At 38.0% G+C, this 25,543-nt stretch overlaps 1 long non-coding RNA gene across 1 annotated transcript in view; it reads left to right on the top strand.

The window, feature by feature from the left end:
* LOC310914428 overlaps positions 1–25,543 on the top strand; it is a 75,551-nt gene that overhangs the window by 38,056 nt on the left and 11,952 nt on the right. Inside the window, exon 2 of the long non-coding RNA XR_014591033.1 lies at positions 21,382–21,494. This is a non-coding gene — a long non-coding RNA (uncharacterized lncRNA). The remainder of the gene's footprint in view (positions 1–21,381; positions 21,495–25,543) is intronic.

The raw sequence follows: 25,543 nt of genomic DNA, 5'->3' as shown, positions 1-25,543 counted from the left end.
GATCAATTATATGTTTTATATTTGTGACCTGAACACATAGCAGTACCATGTAATTTAAAATCAAATGGTTCCTTGTGAATCTTGCTCGTATTTTAAGATTTTGTTTCGTGTCCTCTACACATCTGTTAAAGCATCTGTGACCAGCTTCCCTTCTGCCAAAAGATGGCAAGAATCTCAGGATTTTTTTGAATATGGCATTATTTGTCCCATCATGCACAGCTTTGATTGGGCCAGATTTTTCCTACCAGCAGAAAGTAAATGAAACAATAAATATTTTGTCACGAGTCAATGCAGAATGAGAAGTTCTGTTAGTTTAGTCACCTAAATTCTGATTTGTGTGGAGTAAGTTTGATGCATTTCTCTTTTTCTCAAAGCTGTTTGTGCACAGAGTGTGTATAACTTCTTTGGGTGACCTATAGCAGGGGAGGACCTGTTGGTTGCAGCTGCAGTATCCAACTGCTGAGTTTTATTTTCGACTGCCCAGAGTGCAGAATGCTTTTTCCCACAGTTGGAGGTGTGTGTGTCTGCTGGATTTCTCACTCAGTCCAGTGAAACTACCCATTTTTATCATTGCTTTGTTTATGAGTGTACAGAGTACAAAGGCTTTTCCTTTAATTTTATCTCAGGGTAAAATAGCTAATCTGTTTTGACATGCTATCTAAATGACACTCAAACTAGTATATGGACTAACTCATCCATAAGTCATTTCTTTTATACACATGTACTGCTGTGTCCAAGAAAAAGAGTTATATTGGCTGCAAGAGTTTGAATAATAATGGTCATTAATATGTCGAATTGAGGGTCACCACATTCATCCCACATATCAAATCCCCTTTCAATGAGATCAGTTCCATCAGCTGTCAGATTCCATTAAATATATCCCCCAGACCTACTGACCAGCTGACAGTAGAGAAACTCAAAACCATACACCCACTATTAGCATTATAAAATGTGAAATCAGCTGGAAGGAATGATAGCAGAACTGAAAACAAAATAGATGAAAATCTATAATGCCCTTGTGTCTTCCTAAACAGAAACCCCTAAGAGTTAAAATGCCCCCATAAAACATGGAGGTAAAAACAAAGGTTGTCACATTGTTTTCTTCATAACCTATAATGATTCTTTTACCTTTTGTTAATGCAAGATTTGCATAAATGTTTCATGAGGTTAATACAATGCATAAACTGAGCAGTTTATTAAGCAACATCTGTGCTGTTTTCTCAGATAATGCAGTGTTGTTTCCAAGTCACTGAAATATAACCTATCATAAGGTTTTGGTTGTTAAAATACTTGTTTTGCAAGGCCTGTGATCACATCTGACATTTTTAGCAGATGCCACAGTGATACAAAAGAATTCCTTAATACCACAATATGTGTTAGCAGAGCACCCTGCAAGAAGTGGATAATATTCCATGGAGCTGCCATAGTTCAGTGCCGTGCATAAGACATGAGAACATCTTGTGTGTCATCTTCCAGATAAAAATACCCCATTTCAAAACCAGCACAAATGCCCATCAGACTTTTATCAAGTGAGATCTTATCATCCTTGACGGTTTTTGACTTTGCCATAAAATCACTTTATAGTTTTTTTAAAAAAAATTAAGAGTGGGAAAAACTTTACACGGCCACAATTTTATCTTGATATTGGTGTCATATGGGAGTCTTTTGGCAGAGAAAAAAAAAAGTTATGAGACCAATAATTTTTAATGAAACTTGGCTTAGCTCTTGAAGCAGGTCATGCAGATAAAAAGTGGGCTCATGAATCCTGTAGCCATATTCTCCTGTTTTTCTGGCAAGGCTTGGAGAAATGTAGTTTCAATTAAACCAGGGCATAATGGAGATGTGTTTTATATTATTGATTCTGTAAGAAATAATTTGGGCATTTTATTTATTTATTTTCTTAATTTTTTCCCTTTTTTTTTTTTGCCATGTGTTTAACTTACTCTTCACCAAGAAGTATGGTAATCCTGGTCTTTGAAATTTGCATTTTTATCTGCCTTTCCTCACAAATCCATGACTTTTTTATTTTTTTGGTTGTTAATTTGGAATAATATATTTTTCCATGTAAGACATCCTCAAACTGGGAGGGTGCAGGCCTTAATAATGTAAGGATGCTTTATATTGGCTTAAAGGTTTTATGATTACCACTGAGGTAAGAAAAAAATTTTTTTTGGAAACTTTAATTCTATGTTTGCAGTAATTACTTTCCTCTATATAAACTCATACACTGGGGTTTATGCTCCTGTGTCCATGCAAAATGGCCACTGGTAGTGACATAGAGGTGGTGTCTGTGAAAGAATTGTGCTGATCAAAGATCTCAGCTGAATTCCAGGTTGGGTGACACTGGTTCAGAACCTGAATGGCTCCTTGTGTTTCCATTTGTTTATTTTCTGATCTATCTTGGACAGCGTTGGTTTGCTTTTGAACAGCTGCCAGATCCTGCAACATGGAAAGGAGAAAATGTACCAAAGTGCATAAAATCCTAGCAAGTCAAACCAAAATTATGCAACTTTATATGGCAAAACTCCGTCTGAAGACTTTGGCTCAGTAGCAGAAAGGAAAATGCTGAGTCCAAATGAAACAAAGGAAATTTAGGTAGCAATAATGGCACAATTATCCCATTAGAATTTGTCCGGAGTACTATTGTTAACACACAGTTAGTTTCAGTGTGAACTTAGGATGCACAAGGAATGCAAGATCAGACCCTATATAATGAAGGGATCATTTACACACATTATCCCCACAATGAAATGCTGTCACCCCTTGGTGGAAAACACAGCTGCTTTTTAAAAGCTGCTTTACTGTAATAAGTGTGCAACTAGAGCTGGTTGAAAAACACGAAAATTATTTTGTGAAACATTTAAAACTTTCATAGCTGTCTCCCTTTTGCAGGTTCACAATAGAATATTTATTTCTCCCCCAAATTTTAAAATATTCTATTCATAATTGTAGATTATTTTGAATTTTAAAATATTTTTTTCCAAAAACCCGTTTCAGTAAACTAAAAATATTATGATTTGACAATTACTTTGAACTCTGCAGGATATTGTTATTAAACACAAGATGTGTTGCTAGCATATAATTTTAGGAAAAAAAAATGAAAGGGAAAATAATGGCCAGAACTTCAGATAAAAGTGTTGTTTTAATTGTGTGTTTGATCTTCAGAAGTCATTAGGGATTTTTCTTATCAGAGGACCCAACAGCCATTAGTATTGATGTAACATGTAGAAGTCAAAGGCACCAGCAGACCCCTGATGGTTTAAACATAAAATCCCTCCTAGCCTGGATGGGACTCAGAAAGCAGACTTACAGAGAAACACCAAGAAAATAATGTGACCAGTATTGGCCATCCAGATGAAAAATTGTTTCTCTTACATGCAGAGATCATTATTTTTCTCATTCTTTTAGAAAGCAGAATATCTCAGGGTTTTTTTCAGATAAAGTATAATGTATCAAGGGTGGTCTATTAGAAACAAAAAAAATACGAATATTAGAAATTTCACATGTAGAAGAGATGTGATTTTCCAACCTTCCTGAGAACAATTTTTCTATTTTTTTTTTCTTTCTAATTTTCATTATCTCTGTCAATAAATGCTGTGCCTCAGCTGTGGTGGTGGTACCCAACCAGGTGATCTTTGCCACTGCTCAGTACAACAACTGTACTGTTGACATGGTTCTACCATTAGGATCACCCCTTACACTTGGTACATTTCCTTTGTCAGGGGTCTGTCCTTCCTGGCACAAGGGCATGTCAGGAGGGAGCAGTTTGGTTGTCATCAAGTATTTGGCCATCATTATCAGCTTTGCTGGGTCACTATGTTCCTTACAGTGACTCAGTTACTTAGGCCAGTGGGACAAATCTATTGATAACAGGTCTTCTTGCATGTTCCAGCTAATTGGCAAAGAGTATTTTTGTTTTGGTTAAATTGCATTAGACCTGATGAGCAGGTATCTACAAATTCACCACAGCACAGGAAAGGTGGTCCTTATCTGTCCTTCTGTTGGGACTTCTGCCACATCTTCCTGCTATTTTGAAATAATTTGGCAAAAGTAGTTCCCCAACCAGAGGAGGTTGTGGTTTCCTGAGGTCTCACAAGTTGTGCTGACTGAGAACAGTCAGATGAGGGGCAGTAAGGGATGGTCTGTGGAGGGACAGGACTTACCCTCAGAATGAGCAGAGAAATTAGTTCAACACAGTGTGAAGCTGTTTGTTAAACTCTTTGGGATTATTTGGCTGAGGTTGTTGTAGAAGGTAACATTTTTGCATTCTTATTGTCATCAGACTTTGGTTCTCGAGTGGTTTTATTTCTTTATATGGAGTAATACACCTCCACAGAGTGAGATCTTGTCTTAACATACTTAGGATTTGAATTGTGTCTGTATTGTGTTCCAATAGATTTTTTTGCTTCTTATGAGGTTTCTTTCCTGTGAGTTGACTTGATCAAACAAATTCCAGTGCTGGAAGAAACAAAGGGATAGCAACGTATGACCAGGAGGAGGGATGAGGTTGTAGTGACAGGGTATTGGCAGTATTTTTTAATATAAACTGCAGGCAGTTCTGTGTGAGTCAAGTTTGCTGTGCATTGCTTCCTGGAGTAGCATGGCATCAGAATTGATTGAGTTGTAGAATTTGGTGCTTATTTATTTATTATTTTATTTGAACATTGACGACAACTAAAGAAATGGCAAAGTTTTTTGCACACTTCAGAAAAATATCATGGTGTGGGTATTTTGGGGTATCTTTGTTTTTTGTTGCAAATGTTTGATGAAAAAATGGAACTTCATATTAGACATTTCCAATAGGATATGAAGAAGTCCTAAGCCCCGGCCTAGCCTTGCTCAGACAAAAATGGACTTGGATTTCACTCAGAGTATGCTTGACGTGCTAGCAGCCCTAACATGGTTCCCTGGAAGACACTGGAAACAATCTGGATTTATGGAGAGATGGGTCTACATTACACAGAGTTCTGTTAATAAAACAAACTGAAGGCTTTTTGCAAAAGTGGAAACCTTTTGAAATTATTCCTCATTAACATTGCCTAATTGCAGCCCTTTGATCTTGAATTCCCTTGGCCCTCTCACCTCCTCTCCCCACTCTGCTAATGGATGCTCTGGCCCTCATTTTCCAAGGCAGGATGAGCCTGTTTCAAATACTCGGAGCTGGCTGTTAACAGCCATCTGTTGCACACAGGGCTCTCTTGAAGTCACTGCATTTTCAGATTGATTTCAGTGGGCTTCAGGCCATACTTTCTGTAACAGACTTTGCTACAGCCCATTTTGAGGCTGGGTACCAGCAGTCACTAACATATTAATGGGCACGCACAATCATACGTATGATAGTGTTCCTGGGCTTTTGTTTCATTAATTCATTAATTTTGTTTCATTAATTAATCATCAAAACCAGTGTCACATTAGTTATGGTTTCATTTTAAATGCTTTTCTAAAGCAGAAAATATTTGCATTCTGGCAGTTCCATAGGAACAGGAACAAGACAAGAAATACTACAGCATTTATGTATGACAAATAAAAGATGTTATTTTTGGTGCATCTTCTTAAGCTGTAGAGAATCACCTACAAGACACATCCAAGCATTCCAGAAATAAATCCTATGAGGACAGGGGACAGGTGACCCTATAAAAAGTCTTCTTGCCTCATACAACCATGGTTTACACTTTTAAATTTTGTATTCTGTTCTTTCTCTCTATGGAAAATGGGACTCAAAAATTGTAGTTGTTAATGCAACTTCTGCATAAAACCTGGGCCAAGGTCTAGTCAAAATTGATGGGAAGGTTTTCAATGGATCTGCTTTGGTTTGACTCTGTCTCAGCTGGAACCCCACCTTACTGAAACAGGATGATTTCCTGAAAGAATCCTCATAAAAATAATTATTTTTACTTGTATTCCATGTCCATTTCTACTCATCCCAATCTTAAATCTATTCACCATTCCAGAGGAAACCTTCTAATGCAGTTTGAGGAAACACTTCAATTTGCATCAAGGGTCATATTCCGATTAGAGGAAATAATGTGACCTGCCTACTTATCATTTACAAACAGTTCAGCTAAACCACATTTCTGGATTTTAAAGGAAATTCTGCAATATAATAATTGTATCTATTCATGCTATTTGTAATTTCCAAGTGGTAAATCATCATCTGTAAGAAATGCTCTCAATCAAGGGAGAAAAAGACATATAATTATGTCATTTATAATGAATTCTAAGGAAACAAAGACTTTAAGAGGAAAAACTCTGGAGAAAACCAAGGAAGAAAATCCACACAATACCAGTTGCTCCTAAGAAGATGCATAGCTAATGAAAAATTTGCATTTATTATATGAAACTCAACATCAAACACTTCAGCGAGGGAACTGTCAAAACTCTGGAGTCTAGGCAAACAAGACCTGACTTTTATTAGATAAATTACATACTCTCCTTCTTTTGTAAGCATCAATAAAATCAACTTTTTGACAAATAGCTATCTCCTGGGTGTGAGTTCTGAGGATTGCTGCTAATCTTCATCTTTTGAAGCATCTCAAGGATTAAAGGCACATGTCAATAACAGTGGCCCATGACCTTTGTGTGGAAGGTGCCAGAGTCTCTTTGTAGCAGCCCAGTCTGTGATGTGAGATGATCTGTACAAATGCTGAGAAACCATGGAGGAGCCCTTGCTGTGCAGGAATCTGTAGACTCAGGATAGATGCTATAGATGCTTTCATACTATGAATGGCACACGTTGTCTGGCAGAATTGGGCTTAATCCATTTATTTTTAATGACAACCTTAACAAATAGCATTGATTGAAAAAACATATATCCTTTATATAAAGTAAGTAGGAAGAGAAAAACAAAATAAAATATCCAGATTTCTACTGACATTTCTGTCTGCTGTCTAGATTTACTGCAGACGGAATTAATTTTAGTGCAAACAGCTTCTGTGCAAGCACTAATTGGTCTTTATTCTCATTTCATAGATATTTATTAGGCCAGACTCTTCTGTTATGCTAGTATAAATCAATAACTCAGTTGTAGACAATGTGGTTACATCATAAACCTGGTAAGGGAATAGCTTACTGGATGAGTGAGATGATAATAGTAATAATAACAGCAGTAGCAGAAATGAAGGAGTGGGGGCTCAGGGGTTAGGTTTTCTGTTGGCTGTGGATGTTAAATACCTCACTTTCTCCTGCCATGGTATGCAGGGTATGATCAGGACAGAAAGTCAAAAATCCCTCTGAGGTTGTCCTATGGACCTGTGTATTTGTATATGATAGTGAAATTAAGTCCTGAAATCTCACCTTCTACTCCTGCTGCTGACATTGATTTCAAAGGCACACATGGCTTGGATAAAGAGCAAAGATGTAACTGCCTTCTCTGTAGTCCCTGGGACATCAAGGAGAAGCTGCTCAAAGTAGTAAGAACAAATTTGAGGTTTGCTGTCCCTGAGAAAGGGGATTGAGTCATTCCTGCAAAGGAAAATGAGATAGTGAAGAAAGGGACACACACACCTGAGGCTGCAAACTGTGGAGCTGGTGATGGTGGATTTGAAATGTGTTGCTGAATAGGGGTCCCACAGAGGTCTGCAGCTTCCTGTCAGACCCTGACTCCTCCCGTAGCAGTGTCAGTACCAAGCCTGCTTTAAGCACAGACAAAGGCCATTGCACTGCAGATATTGCACTGCCCCATGAGAGTTTGCTGCTTTGGCAGTGGCCTGATCTGGTGCTGCCTATGGCCAAATACTATTCATGGAGTTAGGATTTTTCTCTGTATTTGTGGCAGCAAAGCATTATTAAATCTGTCTGGAAATTATTTAAAGGGATGTAAAGCAAATTTTGGGATCCCCAGACTAACACAACCCCAGAACTGGTATTCCCAGCATTCTTGTCCTGACACTGCATGTACTTTTCCATCATTCTGGAACCACCATTATGCTGATTTGGTGCAGTTGTCCTTTCCTGGTAATTCAACACATCCAAGTTGAAAGTTCATAAAAGTGAAGAATGAGAAAAAAACACCCAAACAAAGAGCAGGAAAATGGTAACCTTCCTGGATTGAACCTGTGTGCATCCAGTGTCATTCTTACCAGTGAATGGAAGTTCTTCAGGCCACCATGCAAGTCTGAGTGAGAGGAAAATGCTGTCATTACTAATGCTGGGGCTGCTGTTCTCCTGATGTCATTATAGTTCTGCCTATCAAGATAATTCATCCTGAGAAATAGCATATTGTCAGTGTTGGTTGGTGTCCCGAGAAAACAATTCAGGTTGTCAAAGGAAGCCTGGTCCCTCCTCATATCCCATAGCACGTAATTAAGAAATGAAGCAGACATCCCATAGGAAAATAAGTAGAATGAATTGAAGCAGGCAGCTGTTCAGGTGACTGCCTATACTCTCAATCTTATCATAACTCTCATTCCTGCACAATTACTGAGATGTGCTTTGCACAACACTTAAAATTATTAGATATATAGGAGTTGGTGAATATTTTTTTCCACTGCTTAATATCATTAAAAGCAATTAATAGATATTAAACAGAACCATAAGGTCTTTGTTGTGTGTAAGGAGATAGAAGGGGAGGGAGCTTATGCAGCTGTGTCTGGCAGAGGGCAGAATGTAAGAGAGAGTTTCATTGAGAAGGGGAGAGAAAACTGATTAATGAGGTTTAACCTGGATCAGAGACTGAGGAATTTTTAAATGTATGCAAAAAGTGAAGTGAAGTGAAGTCTGTGCATCTGAAACTTCACAAATATCTTTCAAGTTCTGCCCTCAGACAGTGATGTTACACAGTTTCTGCTTTGTGGAATAGTTTGAGCATTGGATTGCTTTTCTCTCCTTTTCACAGATACCATGGTTACCTCTCCTCTGCTAGTTGATGGGTTATTGACTGCTTTAGGAAGTGATTTCTCTAATTTTTAAGTTTTAATTTTAGAGAACAGAGTTTTTGCTGTCAAAGGGCATCATATGTGCTGTACGAGTGGAACCCAGTGTGCTCTGGCTGTTGTCTTGGTGCTCGTTGTAGTGGAAGAGAAAGTCAGTTCAAGGCTGCAAGGCTGCAAGCAAAGGTCTATCCAGCTGTTGAGAAATGTCTTTTACTTTGGAAGAAGAATTTTTCCATTAGAAATAAGTGTAATTTTAGAATTAGTGAAGCCAAAAGCAGAACTCCACAGAAAAATGAATGATTATTATTTTGTAAAAAAAAATTTTTTTTCAGAATTTTCTTGAAACATTGTTGACCATCATAGTGAAGGGCATGTATGTCATAAAAAATAAATGGTGAATCATAATTCAGTGTCTAGTGCTCACAGACATTATCTCATACTAGTTCATCTGCCATTAAAAATATTCTAAGATGATTTTCTGTAGATGTGAATGGAGCCATGGATATCTGTGCAGTTTGGTTCCACCTGTATGCACAGTAACTGAAAGTCATGAATGTTGAAGGTCAGTGATATGACATTAAATGAGTGTGCCACAGACAGAGCCAGTGCCTCTGTTAAAGAGATCACAGTCAGTGATCTCTTTAACAGTGGGAATGTAGAATTTTTTGCAAGAGAGCTGCCAGAGGACAGCTTCTTCCCTTTCTATGGAATAACAGTGGTGGACTTCCCCAAAGTATCTGCCTGCCTGAAAACACAGCCTTAAAAATCTTTGGACCAGAATACACAACCCTGTATGGGTTTGTCAGTGCTGAACCCTCTGCAGCGTGTGCCAAGTGTCAGGGAGTTTTTAACTTATGGATCCCATTACAGGCACAAACTCCACCAAACAACACCAAAGACTATCAGAGAACACTTGCCAGCTTGCTGTAACAGTTCTAGAGTGGTTGTGTGATTTAGGGTTTATAGGCTGTGGCTTCCTTATTTCTCATTCTTGGTCACCATCACTGATTGTTCACGGCAGCCTGGGGGGGTATCTGACCCATACAGGCAGAGACAAGGAGCTTCTCCTGCCAAAGAGCTTCAGAATTTATCACTTCCTTTGCTGACTCTTCCCAATTTTCATCCTTTCCAGTAATCTAAGACTTGTAATGACAAATATTATTGAGCGAAAGTTTGATTTGCCAATAATTTTTACTACTTTTGTTTTGGTCTGTGCTGTTTGTGTAAATGAAAACAGTTGTACCTTCCATAGTTGTTAACTTGCCAAGGATTTGGTATTGCCGATTTTAGCAGTCCTGCCAAAACCTTTTCTTTGCTGAATTTCTTTCATTTTTGTATTGTGCATTAGTATTCCAGCATTCAGGGGTTAACAGGCTCAGAATTTACTCCTCTGTAGCTCAAGGCACTGCATTAACTTTGTTTATCCTTTACCCAGGATTTTTTTCACATTAGGCTGGTTTTGATATTGAGAATATTTTTGATAATTGAGTTAGTTCTAGAGTACAATGAAGATTTTTTTTTTCTCTCTGTTACAGGCCTGCATTATTTTTGCTTTAGCTTATCTCATTTTGTACATTCTCTCACTGAACTGTGTCCTAGTGGTTTTAAAAACACATCATTTTTGTCAGGAACAATCTGTCCTCTCTTCTTATAGCATGATATAGTAGCATTTATTGTCATAGGTATGACAACTGGGCTAAGGAAGATTGAAGTCTGACAAAAAGTGGGGCCAGTAAAACCTTTAAGAACAAACTGAGACCTGGTGTAAGCCAAGAAATATCGACTAAATTGTGATGAAATCATGCTTGATCAGGCTGTACTTCAATTTAGCTCTTATCCCTTTCTAAAATATATGTTATACCTTTCTTTATTGCTTATTTTTCAATGGGCAAGGCTTAGAGACTTTGAAAAGATACCTTGCTGGTCTTGAATTGACTCTATTTCTATCTTTCTATTTCCTCTAGTGGAATGGAGAGCCCAGTATGACCAGGTTTTGACAAATTATTTATTTCTCTTTTTTACATAATTGTCTTTCAAGAATAAAATTAATTTGATTTTTTCACAGTTTCTGCATTTAATGAGATTATTCATTTGATGGACTCTCAAGTGTTTGTACTGCAGTCTTCTGAGGTGTGCTATTACCTTTCCATAACTGCAAAAGTCCTAATGAGTAAATACCTTTCTAGATGCCAGTGGATGAGACTATTTTGTAAGCAAAAATAAGAAATATATTAAGAAGCTGAAGTTCTGGGATTTTTTTTTTTTTTTTTGTGGGGCTGGTTTTTGGGTTTGTTTTTTTATTATTATTATTTTTTTGATGCTAAACTCTATTCCAAGGCTAGGATATGTTCTGTGTATGAGGACCTGTTTCAACATTTATCACAAGCAAACCACTGTGCTATTCCAAACATGATATATTTCACTTTAGTACTGCTGACTTCAGCTTACTAATTGCCTGACAGCATTTTCTTTGTTAAGCTTTAACTGTGATCATCACACTTTTGTTGTACTGACAGTGGAAATATTCAGTAACAGACGACCTAAATACATCATAAGCACAACTGTACTAATCTTTCATAATGGGTGTGCTTTTGGAATTATATGGAACACGTGCATATAATCATTGTCAGGAGCTACATGCATTCAAGTCACTGAAAGCTTTATCTGACAAAGCATTCTGATGCTCAATGCACATGACTTACAAAAAAACCCCCAAAACATAAAAACCAAAAAAGCAAACAAAACAAAGCAAAAAAAAAAAGAAACAAAAACAAACTAACAAACAAACAACAAAAACCCCCAAAACAAACAAATTAAAACCCAGACCCATAAGGATGCAGTTTTTATTTTATAGCCAATTGAAGCTGCTTATTACATCAGAATCAGCAGGACAGACCTATCATCACCTGCATATGGTCTGGATCAAACTAGTCAATTCCTTTTGTGATGATATGAGCCCACAGAAATCCACAGGCCCTCTTTCTGCTGAATTGACTAATGTTTCTTGTTTTTTAGAAAAAAGACAAACTGCATACATCATGTATGCTTGGAGAGATAGTGTCCGGAGAGATCTAATTCTGCACAGAGAAGAGTTCTGCAGCTTTGGCTGAACAAAGACTGATTTGCTGCTGCTATCACTTTCTGATTGTTTGAAAGGGAAGGTTCAGTTTCCTGGCATGTAAGCAAAGGTGTGGGAACTCAAAGGCCTGTGCTACGTGTCTGCTTCCACACCAGCTTATTTGAACTTGCTTTGCAAGTTTTTGTTCCTTCATGTTCTACGCTCAGCTAATAAAATTTCATTTGTAAGAGCTGCAATCAGCTCTACACATCAGTGAGGAAACCTACATTATTAATTATGATGTAGTACAGAAATTTTGTGGTCCCTTAGCAGCTGTAGCAGCCCAGAGAGTGCAGACTCTGGCCATGCTCCCTCAGCTGCTCAGCAAACTGCTCTGAGCCAGGGAAGGGCATCTCTGTGACTCCCTGTACTCAGCAGCTTTAGCCCTTCGCCAGAGGGCCTGGATTTGTCAGAAGATGATCTGAAAACTTCAACTATTTTTAATATGCATTAATTTCTCTTCTTGACAGTAATATTGTGCTAGCAGTCTTTCAAGACTGAAGGTGAATTACATAAGCAATGCTGGTTACATTTCAGGCCTGTTAAAATGCTCTGGCATTTGTCATGTTCAGGCACACAGAGGGATTTTCACAAGCACCACGGTGGTATAGGCTTTAGTCAGTTTGGAAAATCTCATTCAGTTAGCTTAGTGTGTCATCCTTGTCTATTCCTAATGATCTCCTGTATGATGTTTAATGAACTTGCAGAAATGGATACATGCCATGGAAGACCTGCCATCTCTCTCTATTTGCTAAATATTTCCAAAAGGAGCCCCTCTGTGCTCACAGACCTACCCTGTATATGTGTCAAAATGAAAGGGCTTTGGAAAAGATACTCTTTTCCAAAATACATGAGGAGGAGCTGTTCATGAACACCTCCTTCAGCCTTTGTGATTTTTTTTTTTAACTGTAGTTTAGTGCCACTGGAATGGATAGAAATAGTAACTCAATTCTATGGTGACAATTCATCAAGAATCTTTATTTTTATAAGGCCCCAACAACATTTTATGTATAAGATTCAGCATGGTGTGTGATAAAAATGTCGAACGTCAGCCAGTGACTTTCATCTAAATGAGTACTGGAGGAACAAAGGAAAAACAAGAAGATTCATTAAATGCAACTCACATTCAAAACCAAGCAGACTGAAATTTAAAAAAAAATGGGTGAATTTGCAGTGAAGTTCATAGTTTTGCATATATTGCATCACAATATTTGGACAATTTTTAAAGTGAAGATTTTTAGAACCCCTATAAAAAATGAGAAATACTTGCGCATTATACACAAAACAAGCAATCGTTGTCTTACCAACAGGCAAGAGTTACCTGTTTTCTGAAAAACTTTAGATACAGTTTTAGGCTCTTGATTTCCCTCTAGGCATCTTATTTGCAGCCAGATTATTAAATGAACTGATTAATGATTATTTTTCTAAATATTTATGCATGGAGCACTCTAGTTGTGGACGTGTGTACCTGTGTCATGCTCTGGCCTTCTTTGAGAATTTCTCTTTCCAGGTCCAGGTGGGTGCACTCCAAATTAGTTCTATTCTGAAATAAAGTAGGTATAGATCTGAAAAATCACAATATTCAAGGCTGATATGATGGACCAATCAGAGACTGCTCAGGCTGAGATTTTTTTGATTTCCTGTTATTCTGTTAGTTGATTATTAATATTTTGTAGTATTTCTCATAAATGGTAATTTAATAGCAATTTATTTCTAACTGCAAGAAAAACTAGGAATTATTAGCTTTATAAGTAGTATCATTGACTTTAATTCTGCTGTTTATAGGCAGAAAAGGCACAGGTGTCAATGCCAAATTAATACCAAATTCATGGAGAAGAAAGAGGGGTCTCCACAATTATACTAATGCAAGGGAAAAGAATAGTAATTTACCTTTGAAATATTTGTTATCAAATGATATTTCTGACTCCATTCATTTAAACACTGGTATATATTTATACTGTTTATAGTTTACAGTTAATACTTTTTTTAGTTGATATTCAAAGGAAAATCTTCTTGCCTTTTTCATATGCCCTGGTCTTTTTATAAGGACATGAATAATGAATTAATTTTAAAAATAGGAGCAGCAGTAAAATTTTAAAGTTTACAGCAAAACGACTTCACACAGAAATGGAAATTTGCAGTGATTTTTGTGCAGTACATCATTATGGCATTGGTCCTCTTGCCAAGCTTACAGAGCATATTTCAGTCTGTGTGACTTTGAAGTATGTGTTCTCTTAAGGCTTAACAATGTCAAGCTTCATAACACAAGAGCTAGTTTGCTTACTTCCTACTTTAAATTGCTCGTAATTTGAGACATGCAAACATTTCCACTTTATAAAGCAAAGCTACTAAACATATTATTGCTCCAACCTGCAAGTTTTATAGCCTCTGTATATTTAGAAAGCTGTGCTTTATTAAAATAAACTGTAAAGAGGCTTAACTCATTATGGAATCTGCGAGTGTCTAAAATGAAATATCTTCCATTTATTATAGGGATTTAGGAAAGTTTGAAAAAAGACTATAATACTGTTGTTGTAGAAACAGGCTGTTAACAATTTTTTAGGCCTCTGAGGTTTGTAGCTGGAAGTACAATTCTTCACAGGAGAGGTCTGTCTGTAGTTAGCCTGAAAAAAAATCACAATTTTGCTATGTGCAGAACTTCAAAGCTTGAAAATGGGTCATCACCCTGAGTTTGAGCAGAAATCCTTTCAAAGACTTTGACAAAGTAGATTTAGGTAGCATCACTTAATTTTAGATTTAAAAAGATAGAGTACCCACTTTTTCATCATTTTATCTCCCTGATGAATCCATCCTGGAAGCCATAAATGCTCTTGACTCCACAAAATTTTGCAACTTTTGCAAACACATATTTGGATGAAAACAAGGAGATTCTAGTTCTGTCTTTATTCAGAGAAATGGTACTTAAACTGTTGATTTTGTGGCATTCATATTTTGCTATAATTATTTTTTTTTAATTCACTTTTAGGCCCAGGACCACTGGTTAGAGATAATAGTTCCAAGGGGGAAAAATGCTTTTTGTTTTCACAAGGCTAATTCATGGTCTGTATGCTGTCTTTAGATGTTGGCTTTTACCACCTGAATATGTGATGTACTCTTTATGTCAATCACATTTTTCAGGGCTGTTCTTGTGCTGAACAAAACCTATCATTGCTGAATTTTGGGAGCTCTTGTTCTTGTAGGAGCATCTCAGAACAATTTTTTCTTTGACTTCACAATAGGAAGTTTGACTTGTCCAACTAGAAAATTTCCATCAGGAAAAAAAAAAATAGAGCCAAGTTTGCCAAATCCTTAAAATTATTGAGTCTAGACCTTACAGAGGTGTAGAGAGTTTTCCCAGCAGAGGTGTCTTCCCTCTTTAGCTGCTTTGTGGCACAGAACCAAGAGCATCCATGGGTTTCTGAGGCTGGGAAGGGACTGTGCATATGTGCATTATTTTGTTTAGATAGACATATTTTTTGTGCTAGCCAGAGTTTAAAAAAAAAAAAAAAAAAAAAAAAAAAAAAGTGACTGGCTTTTAGAATTGCTGCAAAATGCCTGCTTGTTTCAAATACTGTATGTCCCAGCAGATATAAAGAGTCAATCCAGTGTGCTGACACAGCTGAAGCTCTGGACAAGGGGTGGGGTTAAAAGAGACCTGCTGTGCTCTGGTGTGTCTGTGGCAGCTGGACTTCCCCAGCCTGTGAGGACATGGAGAGTCTCCTGCAAGAAAAGCTGTGATCAGACCTAAAACTGCTGCACACTCATACAAAAGAGGGTTTAAATCTATGTGGGTGGTGTGTAAAGGAACATAAGCTGCAGCCTGGAAATAAAGCAAGGTCTAAATGAAGGGAAGAAACCTTGTTTTAAATGAGATTGCATAAGGGTGGAAGGACATGGAAAGTTCTTCCTTTGCTGCTTGCTGCAAAATCAAATATGTGTGAGAAAAAGGGAAAGCATTAGATATGTTGCAATGGAGTACATGAAACATGTAGCTGATACTTAGTATTGCTTCTATTAAACTTTTAATTACATAGTTTGTGTAAATTGGCCAGAAAGGCCAATCATGTACCCAGAAATCTGGATAAAATATATCCAGAAAAATATTTGAAGTTGTGTTTACTACTGTGAAACACATAGACTTCCATTAGTTTCTTAGCCGTTGTTTTTTTTTGTTTTGTTTTGTTTTTTTTTTTTTTTTTTTTTAATGGATATTTCCTATTTTCTTTTCAACCTCTTTCCTTATGAATGTTGAACAAATCTCAGTAAATTAATTATCCTGAAAATAAGAAAGCTGCAGGTGTCAGCAGGTGTCAGTTTCTAGTGGGCATAAAACAAGATTCATCTGTCCCACTACCTGTATTGACTTACATGATTGTTACAGGTGTATTTTAAACCACTCTTAGCTGCCACTTTTAAGGCAGTTTTAGAAGGAAACTGCATCTCCATAACTGTGTTTCCAATAGCTTTTTCATGACTAAGAGCTGGAAGACAAGAAACTTCTTTGGATTCTCTCAGATTAAGGAAGGTTTTGAGCATGTGGTCATTAACCTATTGTATATAAATTGAGATGTCTCCCACTCTGATCACACTTTTCTCCTGCAGATATTCATTGGGCAAGTTCTGATAACTCCTGCCAGCCTGCTGTGCTTTGGAAGCCTTGGTTCTTAGGGAACACAAGACAACTGCCTTCTTGTTGATCATGTCATTTTTAGCTGCTCAATAACCTCAAGGTACTTCCTTCTGCTGGTGAGAAGGCTGTTTCATCAAGTGTAAAACAGACTATTAAGCACTCAGTAAACATTATTAAGGGACTTGTAACCAATTATAGACTTCTAGAAACTGTGGGGTCAGGGGGGAGTTTGAAGGATTCCTTCACTGGTTATAGAAGCCCAGAGTCCTCTTAATCTCCTTTTAGATGCTGAAGTTCTTTCACAGATTTGAACATTAGCTTCCCAAGTATATGGAACTCAGGTGCTTAAAAAGAATCCTCTGTAGATTATATTTTGTATATCCTTGAACATTTCCTAGTTCAGTTACCCACCAGAATGATTTTCAAACCACAACTTTGTTGTGCTTTGAAGTGGCAGTAATGGAGCTAACAGGCATAATTAAGGAGTTATTCCAACTGTAACATACATGCAGCATTTCTTTGTTTTGTACTTGTTGCTCTTTGATGGCTGTTTTAATGAATGGCATATGCTAAGCAGTTAATTCTGTACCACTTTACACCTTTAGTCATAAATCAGCTGAAGTTCTGTCTGGCTTCTTTTCCACCCCCCTTCTCAAACACTTATTACAGTTTCCCCACTATTTTCCTTGTAACACACAGTGGGGTGCATAACCTGATTCAAGGGCTAAGATTTAAAAAAAAATAATTAAATAAAATAACTTATGTTATTTAAAGAGGAGCTTGTACTTTCAGTGAGTATCTGCCACCTAACCCAGAGCCCAGCTGCAGCACTTTGCAAAGTCTGAATGACACTGGCTCTGAAACAGGGCAGTTTTCACTACCTTTACCCATGTGTCCCTGTAGTTGGGAAGGAATTGATTGTGGCCCTGCAGGGATTGAAGTTCCTCATTCTGTCTGGAAAAGACAACCTGGTTAGAGTGGTACTGGTGTAGGAAGTGGTAAAAGTGTTCTTGGAGACAGGGAGTACCTAAGAGAGTTTATCCTGTGGTGTGAGCAGTTCTGGAAAGTTTTTGTAAACCTTCTTTAAAATAAAAAATCTTAGTTCATGGTGCTAAGGGAGTTTGGGTCAATAGAAGACATAGTAATCACCACTGCTAGTCTTAGGTGTAAGAACTAACCAGCCTTTTCTGTCCCTGCAGCCCCCATAATGTCACCTTTAACTCCAGATCCTTCCTGTAGCCATCTCCTTTGCCTTTCCTTTCTCTGGCCAGCCACTGGTTAATACAGCACTTATCAGATTAATTCACCCTCCAATAACTGTACTGCCAAATCAGGGAGGACTCAATGTGCGTTTTTGATGTGCAAGAAATGATGTTTCCTGATGTTTCCTAATACACCTGAATGTGGTATCCCTGCTTTGGCTGGATGGGTTTGTTTGTTCAGCTCCTCTTGTTTAACCATTAGTTTTCTGTTTATTTGCATGCCTTTTTAAGTTTTCACATACATTTTAAGCTTCTGCAGCTCTGGTCATGAAGGGGTCAGAGAGGTGATTACAAGTTGTAAGATGACCTTACCAGTAACTCTTTAAGCATAAGTAATGTTCTGAAATTGCCTAAAGCAAAAACTGCCAATTCAGAGCTGATTGTAATGAATCAGGTTCTTCTATACAAAATAATGTGATCAATTTCTCATTTCACTGAATAAATAAGCTGGAAGATAGGGAACTGTCTATGACCTGCTGTTAACCTTTTCCCTCATTATTCATATCAAACCTATGACATGCACGTAAGAAATCTCTGGTTCAATTTTAGCTAATTATTTGTTAGAAGTGAGGGCTCTGTGAAGTGTTACTGATTGTACAAGTACCCAGGGACCTTATGACATCTGATGAAAATAATGCCAAAGCAGCACTCAGGCCTGTATGCTTTTTGTCTGGCTATCATTATAACCAGAAATACTCCATTTCTAGGCAGCAAAACCTCTGTATCTGTCAGTGCTGCTTCTCTCAGGTACAAGATACTCTTAAAATTCATTATTGCTCAATTATTGTTTCAATAAGGCATCAGAGAAAAAAAATGAGGGGTGTGCATTGGAATAAAGTATAAATTTGTGCATATAGCATGTTAATACTTTGCAATTTAATCCCTGAAGTGCTTTGTCTGTAAAAAATATTTTTTGTTAATTAGCTGCTTTTTTTTTATTGGCTGGCTAGGATAAAACAAAAAAACTTTGCTAGCATGTGCTGAATACAATTAATTTCACATGATCTTTAGGGTGTAACTTATTGCTATTTTTTAAAGGTACCTTGATTTGCAGTGCAATGCAATGTTTTCTAGAATGCAAAACAGATTTAGAAATACAGGGATTTGTATAGAAATTTAGAACTTAGTGGCTCAGATACTGTGCTCCCCATAGGCATGGGGTTTTCAGAACTGCCACTGATGTCACTAGTCAGTCCACAGGAATTCTGCACCATAATCCATGCACAAGCTAGAATTTTTCATCACAATATTCCTAAGAAATTCCTGACATGCATCTTGCAAGTGGGAAGAGAAATCCGATGAGTTTAATATCTTGCTGCAACTTACTGTGCTGGGAACCTTCTAACTTTAAAATATAAAAGCATCATGTCCCTACCCCAATGAGTGAAATACACCTCAGGGACTGAAATGTGTTCATGTCACGAAATAACTTACAAGCTGTATTACTTCTGCCTAAAGAAGTTTCTGGAGACTGCATCTTCCCAAGGAGTACATAATGGGAAGAAGGAGATCAGCAAGGAAGTGGAGAGTGAGGATAGAAAGTCTGAATAAAAAACAGACTCTTTGATCTTTTTGACTATAGGACTGTTGTATAATCAAAATATTACATTGTTTTTAAAAGACAGAAAAAGAATTGATTCTTAATCAATGTACTAAGATTTCATAGAAAAAAGTTTTCTAATGCCACACATAAAATATCTTACTGATGGAATAGATACCAGGAAAAAATAGAATTTAAAATTGGTTCATAAAACACAAACTGTTTCATTAATAATTCACAATTTTTTTCTTTCTAGAAATCCAGCTTATATTATAAAATGTGATTCTGTGTGATGCAGCTTTTACATCATTTCCAGTATCTGTAGCTCATACTGCAAAGTCAGCCTCTCAGACCAGCAGATGCAAACTTCTGAGCTTTGGGGACTGAGAGTAGTGTTGAACATTGTTCACAGAAAACTCTTTGGAGTCTTACATTTATGAATTTATGTAGGTTTACTATTAAACATGGCTCATGATGTTACCTGTCATGGTAAGAGGCAGAATGAAGTCAAAGAGAAGTGAACCCTCCTTAAGTGAGCTGGGTGCTGCTACCGTGTGTATTTTCAAATGAAACTGGTAGCAATAGTGTCAGGAAACTTTAGAAGTAACATCACAGATGATGCTTCTGATGCCTGGAATGACACTGTGTTTGAGTCCAACTTTTCTCTGATTTTGCACAGGTATAAATGAGGCCTCCAGCTCAGAGGCAGTGGAGGCTCAGGCCGATGAAGTTATAGCCTTGAAGGAATTTTTACAGCTCAGAGAAGAAGCCCTCAGTACACAGGTTTATCAGAAAAGTGGTGGCAGACTCCTGGCTGCACCCAGTGCCATCAGGCACAGTTCAAATGAAGTTAGAGAGAAGACAAATGAAGGCTGCTTTCTTCTCAGCTAAGTTGGTCCATGGTGTTCCTTGACCCTGGGGCTGGTGGTTGCTGACTGGAATCTCAATGGCTATTTTCTAGTGACAATTTCAGTGTCTGAGCTCATTAATCAATTTCTATTCGGCAGAATCAGTTTGTGGAAAACTTGCAAAGGTTACTTAATCCAGGGGGAACGTGTACTGTTAGACAGAAGACTTTTCAGCCACAGCATAAAAACAAAGTTTTCCAAATCTGTGTCTTGTATCACATTTTCCACGACTGTATCAGTTACTGATAGCAAAGAGCAAATCACCAAAATCATTCACAGTGATGTTAGGAAAACACAACCTCTGCCTGCTTTCCTTAAGAAAAGAAGTCTTTCTGCATCATAAAATCCATCACATCTCTTAACCCCTTGGCTCCAGCATGAAACAGGAAACAACAGTGCTAAAATAATAAAAAATGAAAATGTGAGAGAGGCTTTTCTTTAACTCTGTCCAGTAATATCAGTTCTCATCCAGTCTAAGAACTGGATTTCAAAGCAATTTATAGAAATCCACAATCTGTTTAAGTCCTTGAAACATTAATCCTTACAAACACCTGGCACAGGACTTGAGTGACTTAAAGGAATTCCCAGGACTTTGTAGCCTTGCACAAGGGTACACACACACTACAGCAGGACACCCAGGAGGGAAAACAGATACAGCAGTGGCTTGTGGAAGTAAAAAAATGCTTTAGTGTTGGATAAATTGGCTTAATAGTTTCAATATGAAAGAATTAAATACTGCTTTATTTCTTAAATATGGTAAAAATATTTTTAAAGCAAACCTTCAAATATTTGGGTTTAATCTCTGTTGCCCATTGTGTGGGAATGGTTATTAGCTGGCCATGGCAATATCCTGGCAAACTGCCTCCTCAGTGAGGCACAATGCCAGTGTTTGGTGTGATTCAAAAGCTCAGTACAGTTAGTGAAGTCATTTTGTGCTCAATGTTTTGGTTTATTTTTCTCTTTTAGAGTTTTCAACTTTTTCTATTTTAATATTTTCTCTTTTATTGTTTCCATGTGTTTTTCCTTGTGCTTGTATGGACCTTCTCTCACAAGGGATGATAAACTGCTTTGTGATCTCTCTGGAGTGTAGAGTCTGATGGGGTAACTGGACAGTGTCAGAAACAGTACAGCAACTTTGTGCCCTTCTGATCAGACCAAGAAATGAGGTAAGGTGTGTACCACAGCCAACTTTTGTAATGCAGTTAAAAAAAAAACCTGTGACCTTTCAGGACTTGAAAGTGGCATGTAAGAAAGATGGAGGCAAACCTTTTAGCAGGTCCTGTTGTGTTAGGGAATGGTCTTAAACTGAAGGAAGATTAATTTAAATTAGACATAAAGGAGTATTTATTACAATGAGAGTGATAAAACACTGGCACAGGTTTCTTTTCCCTGAGATGCCCCATCCCAGGAAACATTCAAGGTGAGGTTAATGGGATTTGGGGTAACCTGATCTTGTTGAGGATGTACCTGTTCATTGCAGAGGAGCTGGATTGGATGAGCTTTAAATGTCCCTTCCAACCTAAACAAGTACGTGATTTTAAGACCATATTGGTCTTTAATTTTATTTTGCTTATGGCGAAAAACCCACAATTATTTCTTTCCTTTGCCTGAACTTTTCTCGGATTAAAATTTTTCTGGAGCCTGATCAGTTTTTCTGTCATGTTGCTACCTGGCAGGTAATTTCCCAGAATCACAGAATCACTGAGGTTGGAAGGGACCTCTGGAGATCACCCAGCCCAACCCCTGGCAGGGTCACCTGGACCCAGGTTACGCATCGTGTCCAGGTGGGTTTGGGATGTCTCCAGAGAGGGAGAGTCCCTGCTTTCCCTGGGCAGCTGTTCCAGAGCTCTGCCACCCTCAGTGTAAAGTTCTTCCTCATGTTGAAGTGGAATTTGTTGTGCTTAGTTCAAGCCATTGCTCTTTGTCCTGTCACCGGCTCCATCCCCTTGGCACTCTTGACATTTGCTCTTAGCAGAACTGATGTGAGAACTACTGCCAGAAAAGACAAAAAATATGGCTGGGTAAGTCCCAGATTTACTCACTCCACAAGATGGCAAATTTGTGCTGGTGGTGTTCACCTATTTGTCCAGGGATCTGGACTGAGGTCACGTCCATGGAAGGTTGTGAGTTGCTTAAGTTCACACCTGCCACATGCCATGCTAGGGTCCCCCTGAGTTGTTTAGCATGGTATGAAAATGTGGGGAAGGCAGGAACTTTTCTATACTAAGCGTCAGGGTAACTTGTAGGAGGTGCTTAAACGTTGAGACAGCAGTGAGTTTATAGAGAAGTCCAGGCACAAAAATGGAAGTCTGGCTATGAACTATCCAGAGAAGAATCTTCTCTGGAATTAATAAACCCCTAGAGGACATTGTTGTGTGATTTCCATAAGCATTTTCTTCTGACAGCTTTTTTTTTTTTTTTTTTTTTTTTTTTTTTTTTTTTTTTTAACATCTTACTCAGGTAGTTGTTCAGTCATCTTTGTTTTTCATAGAAAATAATTATTTTGTGAATTTTTCAAGTGTATTCATTAGTGGTAATTTTAAAGTCAGGAAGGTACTCCTCTTTATGTCATTTCCATCTGTACATTCAGTTTCTATGATGAATTCCCTAAGTATTAATAGCAATGAGCTGAGGCAGAAGTTGGTGTATTAGCGTCTAGAAGGATTTATTTTTCATGGCAAAGTTTTACAAGGAGGACTATTCTGTAACTCTCTGCACAGATACGCGTGGATGAGTGGATTGCAAGTGTTACTTCCACAATTGGTTCTGGAGGCATTAGCTAGCAGGGTGATTGTGCCCCTTTCCCACACATGTTAGCAATGATCTCGTTGCAGCAGTGTTGCTGGAGATACTGAAATGAGCTGACTTTGGGAGTGTTTCCTGAGTTTAAATTCCTTGACTGTAAAGCAATATCTTAACAGTTATATGCTACTCAAGAGGGAAAAGGGGAAAAGTGATCGAGAGATGCATATTGATTCTGGTTTTTTGCAACTGTCTTGATAAGCTACAAACACATTCCATGGCTGTGTCTCTGCTGTCTTTTCAGAAATATCCTGATTGTGATGTTTATGTAATTTCCTGTTAGTGGTAACAGTTCTGTTTTATTGCATCTAGTTCCTACCCTGTTTTCAGCAAAGCAGTGTTGGTGCAGAGGGTGGCACAAATAGAACTTTGCCTGTCCTATCCTTACCATAATTTGGCAGTCAGCATGCAGGTTGTTGTTGGGCAATTGATTGGTAATTGTTGAAATTAAAATTCCATCCAAGGTCCCTGTGGTCAGTTTAAAGCAGTCTAATACTCTTCAATATAGCCAAAAGCAGCTTCTGCTGGCTGCTGCTCAGGAGAACCAAGGCCTCAGACTCCCTCTGGCTCTCTCCATGCTTGGAAATACAAGTTCCACCACCCTTCTGTGTAATGGACACAAGGAATACCAGATGCAAACTGGAAATTGGCCTTTAATGATTGATATTGCTTGTGTGAAGCAAGGATTTTGTGCTGAATATAGAAGTGCTGTAAGAGCATCACCAGCAACACTGAACTATCACAGAGATGTCATTCATGTGAATATTTAAGCTTTACTTAACTGAGAACATAAGTTGTGGCATTCCATTCCCTTGGATGTCGGTATCACCTTCATCAGTGGCAATAAATGTTAAATAACAGGGGAAGAATCAAAGAAACCTGAATAAAACCCATCTATTTCTATCAATTTATGTTGAGCTCTGTAGGTGGAAAAACTATTATTACTTTGTTTACCCTAAGAATGCTACTAGCTGAGGTGAAGCTGAGCTGGTGTTGTGACAACAGGGCTCTGGTGCAAATAGTGTGGGGACTGCTTTGACAGCAACATTGAGGGCATTTGCCTGTTGATAGATATATTAAAGGCATGTGCTCCATCAGACATTAGGGCTCATTGAAGACACAACTATGTTTTAAAAAGTCATTCTTCAATATCTGCAAGTATCTGCAAAGAGGTTCTTGCCTTTGCTCTAGAAGGAAGGTGCACTGCAGAGCATCCCCCTTTAGAATGAGTGTGGGGCATTTGCTGAAAACAGCGTCTATTTCATTTTTAGGCAGCCCACTCCTCTCTAAATGAAAGTAATTATTTACAAATAGGATTGTACCATGGGACTGAGGGTCAGACAGGATTTGGGAGAGGTAGTTAAAACCTGGCTTTGCAATATAGATTTGGCATAATCGACTCTGTTGCATAAAAATCCTTCAAATTTTTCGGTCCCAAACCTTGTACTGCAGATGGATACCCAAAAGCTTAATTTCTTTCTCATAGACTATCTTAATATGTAAAGATTTCCAAAGTTTTCCTGTTCAAATCAAAGAACAGAATCTCCTGATTGCATTTCCATCCTGTATCTCAGTGCAATCTGGAATGAATAAAAAAAAAAAGAGAAAAAATTTGACACACGGTATTGGGATGCCAGGCAAAGCTCTGGAGGGCAGAACAAAAGGGGGGAAAGCCCAAGCATTCCAGCCATGGGAACATCTGTACAAAAGCACTGCAGCAAAGACGTGCCAGGTGGTTTTGTGGCCCCTGAGAGAGTGCTGGTGCTGGACACATGGGTTTGGAGCACGCTGGTGAGTTTGGGGAATCCTCGTCAGATTACACTCAACAAGGCTGCTCTGTTCCCCTTCTGGTGTCACTGGGGGCTGACCTGCACTGAAATATAGGTTATAAAAAAGAATAAACTTTATTTTGTAGTTCTCTAAATGTGCATGCAAATGCAATTTCTGCTTTACATGTAAGGTGATAGCATTATTTGTAGATCGATGGTCCATGTTTGAGTGCTAGTTTTCTGAAAATGAATGTTTTGCATGTGTGTTCCTTGCCCTTCAGGGCATGTTTAGTATGAACCTCTATATTTCTGCTTGTCTCACTCATCTTTGATAAAAAGACCTCATGTCTGAAATGTATTATTTGAGATCACAGTTTTTATTTGAATTCTGAAAGTATCATTTGCCCCTGGTATTCCTGTACACAGTGAGTTAAAGTCACACTCCTGTCTGCAGTCCCATCTCACAAGATTCTCAGCCAAGAGCTACTATACATTTCATATCAAAAGTACACAATTATCATCTTGATAATTTCATTTACTACAGTGTGTTTTTTGGTCTCACTGTGCCCTTTAGCTGGAAGAGGTGGTAGTTTTATGAAGTATTTCCTGGACTTGCCTAGGGCACAGCCACAGGCCCTAGAAGG

This window comes from Zosterops lateralis (genome assembly GCF_965231275.1).
Source record: "Zosterops lateralis genome assembly, chromosome: 12".
NCBI classification, from domain to species: domain Eukaryota; kingdom Metazoa; phylum Chordata; class Aves; order Passeriformes; family Zosteropidae; genus Zosterops; species Zosterops lateralis.
Note: the sequence above shows the minus strand (reverse complement) of the source record. Positions and strands in the feature narration are given on the sequence as shown.